Source organism: Ipomoea nil, unplaced genomic scaffold (genome assembly GCF_001879475.1).
Source record: "Ipomoea nil cultivar Tokyo-kokei standard unplaced genomic scaffold, Asagao_1.1 scaffold1830, whole genome shotgun sequence".
Classification (NCBI taxonomy): Eukaryota; Viridiplantae; Streptophyta; class Magnoliopsida; order Solanales; family Convolvulaceae; genus Ipomoea; species Ipomoea nil.
Genome location: NW_017618258.1, coordinates 506439 through 511431, shown reverse-complemented (window position 1 = coordinate 511431; position 4993 = coordinate 506439). Strand labels below are relative to the sequence as shown.

General features: G+C 43.2%; 1 long non-coding RNA gene across 1 annotated transcript; it reads left to right on the top strand.

The window, feature by feature from the left end:
• The first annotated feature begins 3605 nt into the window (after positions 1-3605).
• On the top strand, positions 3606-4009 carry LOC109192691. Its single transcript, XR_002056141.1, has 3 exons — positions 3606-3748; positions 3851-3888; positions 3985-4009. It is a non-coding gene; the product is annotated as an uncharacterized LOC109192691 (long non-coding RNA).
• The last annotated feature ends 984 nt before the right edge of the window (positions 4010-4993 follow it).

The window sequence follows — 4993 nt, the reverse complement described above, 5'->3', positions numbered from 1 at the left end:
CTTAAAATTCTCTTACTCCACACCTCGGATTAATTAAGGGATTAAATTCGTGCCTTCTACAATCTACGATTCCCAAAACCAAGCACTCGGTGAAACCGAAGGGTACGACTAGAAAGCCTAATCCGAACGCTTGCTACCCTGGGACGAACGAACACTAAAGGGACTAATATAACCAATAAGAATTAAACCCTACACCTCCCCACTTACAAGACCAAGTTCCTAACCACTAAGACACAAGTGTTTCTTGAAATCTCAAGGGAACACAACCTTCTTAATCCCCTCCAAATCCCTAAAACCCACAAAATCCCCAAATCAAAAACCCTTATTCTTCTTCTTCCTCCCACTTTCTACCTCTCCCTCTCCCTTTCTCTCTCGACAAACGCCGCAGCCCACCACCAAGGCCCCAGCCACCTGCCGTCGCGCCACCATCGACAACCCAGCAACCGCCGGCCAACGCCTGTCGGAGACCCGCTGCCTCCGTTCCCCACCGCATCGCCGGCCACCTGGACAGAACGCCGCCACCACCGCCGTATCGCGCCAACCACGAAGACACCGCCCTTCATCGCAGCTGCAAACTGACGCCACGCCACCGCCGCCTCACCAACCGGCGTGATATCGGAACCCCACCATCGACGCCGCAACGCACCACCGCCAAGCTCGTCGGAAAAGCCTCACCGGAAAACCCAAACCTGCACCGTTGCTGCCCCCTAAAATCCTACGATGTCGAAGAAGTCCACCAATGCCCGAGTCCCAGAGTGGAACAGTGCCGACTACATGGTGTTGGGAGGTAAAGCACTTGAACCCGACCAATTCTCTCTGGAGTTGGTTGATATGCTTAAATTTCAAGGCCTTTTGGATACTTACCTCATGATAAAAAGGGATACATACCCCGAGCTGGTAAAGGAATTCTATTGCAACTTGGTAGCTGCCAAACACGGGGACAAATTAGAGATCACCTCCAAAGTCCGGGGCAAGGAAATAGTGCTAACCGAGGCCCGTCTGGCCAAGCTCCTGAAATTGACCTCCACGGGTGTGTCAGATTATGACCGAAAGGCATGGGTTAATACTCGAGACGTGGGGTACGAGGATTACCTTTGTTATTTGCTGGGGAGAGAAGGCAATTTCACTTCGGCCACGAGGCCAATTAAGAAACTGTTAACCGCCGAGCAAAAAACTGCTAGTCAAGATTGTGTCTGACAGCTTGTTGCCCACTAACAACAAGAGCAAGGATGTGGGAAACTTGGAATGCACCTTTACCTATTTTCTTAAGCATAAGGTCAAGTTCAATTTACCCGCTCTTATGTTGAAACACATGGAGTTCTGTAAATTTAGCAACCGACTCAGTTTACCCTACGGGATGATCCTAAGTTGGATCATGGAAAATAAGGGAGTAGACATAAGTCGGACTAAGGCCAGACCCATGAGTGGGATGGTTTTCAATTCCCAAAACCTCCGCCGCAACGACATCTACCATGTCGGAGAGGGATAGTACATCACCCTCGAAGAAGTTTGTCTGAAGCCCCCGGATAAGCAACGAGTACTTGTAGATTAGTTGGGTATCTCAAACAAGAAAATGAGATGGGCAATGCAAGAAAACGAGGAGCAGGAAGAAGAAAGCGAGCCTAGCCAACCTGAACCCACACAGGGAAGGGGAAACACGGATGACCGAGACGAGAGGTCCACCAACGAGCGCATCCTTCCGCAGCTCATGGATGAGGGATTTTCGTGGATCATGGATGAACTGGATCATGGATGAGGGATTTTCGTCCTTGATTCTCGCGACGAGCTCTTTGGACAGGAGAGTGGCGGCAATCGAGACCATGTTTGGCGCACATGGAGCTTTAAGCTCGGGAACATGAAACCAAGGTATACTCGAATCTCGATCCTTACTTATCTCCTGACCTAGTCGACCCCCCACCCTACACTTGTTAGATAACAAACATGAGCTAAATTTCCCTAAAAAGACCAAACTACGTGACACCTAGGAACGAGGGGAGTGATCTGTGTCTGAGCTTCGGGGACGAAGCACCTTGTAGGGGGGGGGGGGGGAGGATGTAACACCCCGTGTTACGGTCTCCGTACCCGGACTAAATATGAAATTAATTCTGTTAACATATAATTAGAAGGGATTTAATCGGACTAGAATTCCCATTAATTAATTAGTACGGTTCACAATGGATCATGGACCCTTATCCCAAACGAAGTCCCTAATTCTACTAGGAATAGGAAAGATGTGCCTTTACTATTCAGATTCTAGTTAGGGCTCCTGAATCTATATACAGGGGATTAGAGAGCATTTAGAAACCTACCACAATTAATTCTGCCACGCGAGGTATTCCCTAAGGAAGCCTAGCAAAGGAATTCTCCACCAACGAACTTAGAGGAATCCATCAGAGAGAGAGATCTTAGAGAAAAACCTTAGTAGCCAAGGATATTGATTAAGGCTAAGAGGTAAACCATGTCTTACAAAACCTATTTTCCTCGCTATATCTTATTCATTGGCTTTTTGATAATTGTATGTGTAATTCTATGTTTGAGCCTTGATAGAGCCTTGCCTAGGGTTTATATTGCGTTTATTTGATAATCTTGATGTTCTTGATATTGTGATTGATTATATGTATGATATTGTATTTTAATTTTGTCTAGAGCTCGTCCCTAGGGTTTGTATCGTGAATCTCGTTGTTGTGATGTTCTTTGTATATTTGGGGGGGATTATGCATGATCGGGCGTTGAGTCGAGCCTAGGATTTATCTTTAGGACTTTGCATATAGTTTTCTTGATGTTCTTGAGGTTCCGGATGTTCCTGTACCGTTATTTAATTGATGTTGAGTCTTGGCATGCTTAGGAATCGTGTTTGTAACACCCCAGATTTTCAAGACTTTTAAAACTTATATAATAAGAATAGAATCTCATAAAATCCCAAAATACGATACAAGAGTACGGGGTGCTATGCCACACCTGAGCTGGAGAACTCAGATGCACAAGCTAACTAACTAAATTCCGTAATAATGTAAATGGCACGCAGGCCGAAAGGGAAACTATCTACACTACGCCTCGAATCTCTAGCGCGCTCCGGTGTCTACTCATCAGTGCCTGAAAGCCAAATATATCTGTTCAGCGAGAGATGCTGGTAACCCACTCCAACGCGTTGAAATACAATACATATATATATATATATATATATATATATATATATATATATATATATATATATATATATATATATATATATAGAACAAATTGCACTTTTGGTCCTGTGAGTAGTATGGTACTGGCAATTTGAGTACGTGACTTTCAAAACTCCCAATTTAAACCTTTAACTATGCAATTTTTGGCACATTTAGTCCTCCGGGCCAAATTGCCGGCCAATTTTGGCCGGAAAAATTAAAACTATTTTTAATTAATAAATTATGAGGACAATTTGGTCATTTTAAAGTCTTCTTCTTGACCGGAGCTCCATTTTCTTTACTGAGTTTTTACTCACTCAATCAACTTAATGCCACACTTCTCTCTCCCTTCTTCTCATCACTGAAATGATATGCCGGCGCAATGGCGGAGTGAAAAGAACAAGATCAGGGTTGTGTTCAAGCTGCAGTTTTAAATCTCTGGTGGATGTACTTTGTAGGGGTCCTTGAAAGCCGGAGTTGTTGGAGAGGCTTCCATTGATCTTTCGAGTTATGCAGAGGCAACCAAGGTTTCCTATGTGTCTCTTCCCCTCAAAAATTCGAAATCTGGGGCCATATTGCACGTAAATCTAAAATCCCTCTCCCTTCTTCTCATCACTGAAATGATATGCCTTTCTTCGCTTGTTATAATATCATCAATGGTTTGGTATTGAGCTCTTATTTAGGTATCGATAAAGAGGGTTCAGGATTCTACAGTCCAGAGGTGCTGGTCAATTTCAAACTCTCGATGCAGCTGTTTCTTTAGGAATTCGATTTGAGTGTTTAATCCTGAATCACGTTTTTCTTCTCTGTTTTTCAGTACCATTGTAGAAAGTGAACATGCATAACTTAACCTTCAGGATAGGAAGTTTAAGCCTCAATTTAGCAATGTGGATATGGACGTTTTTCTTCTCTGTTTTTCTTCTCCGTTTCACCGTCTTCTTCATCGAAAAAATCGGGAGATTTAACATCCAGGTCGTCAGATTCATCATGATGTCGTTATTCATGGCGATCATCGGAGTCAAGTACGATTACCTCAAGGATCCGGAGAATCGATGGACGTTCGCGACGCTTTACGGGCTGACGTTTTTCTTCGCGATCCTGAGAATCGATGTCGTTATTCATGGCGACGCCCTTAGTGAAGAAGAAGACTTTAAAATGACCAAATTGTCCTCATAATTTATTAATTAAAAATAGTTTTAATTTTTCCGGCCAAAATTGGTCGGCAATTTGGCCCGGAGGACTAAATGTGCCAAAAATTGCATAGTTAAAGGTTCAAATTGGGAGTTTTGAAAGTCACGTACTCAAATTGCCAGTACCATACTACTCACAGGACCAAAAGTGCAATTTGTTCTATATATATATATATATATATATATATATATATATATATATATATATATATATATATATATATATATATATATATATATATATATACGAAAACCATTTTGAACATGAAGATATATCCTACGAACTCTAGCCTTTAAAACAGGGATAGACTCAACAGATAGGGCTAAACACAGACAGCAGTTATACCAAGCATATACAGTTTACAACAGGCAAGACAGATAAGATAAGGACAATTAATAATCATAACCCAACATATACGATTCCCAATATGAATCCCATAGTCACATCCCCAAGGCACTCATAACAACAACTCCTCCATATCTCATCACATAGCACACTTTGTTGGCGCCACAGGACCAATCGCATGCCCATACATGAGGGTCAGCGCATATAGCTCTGACACGGCCCCGCAGCACCCTGCCCCGTATCGCAACACGGAGGGGTCGATCGCAACCGACCGATGAACCGTAGCTCTT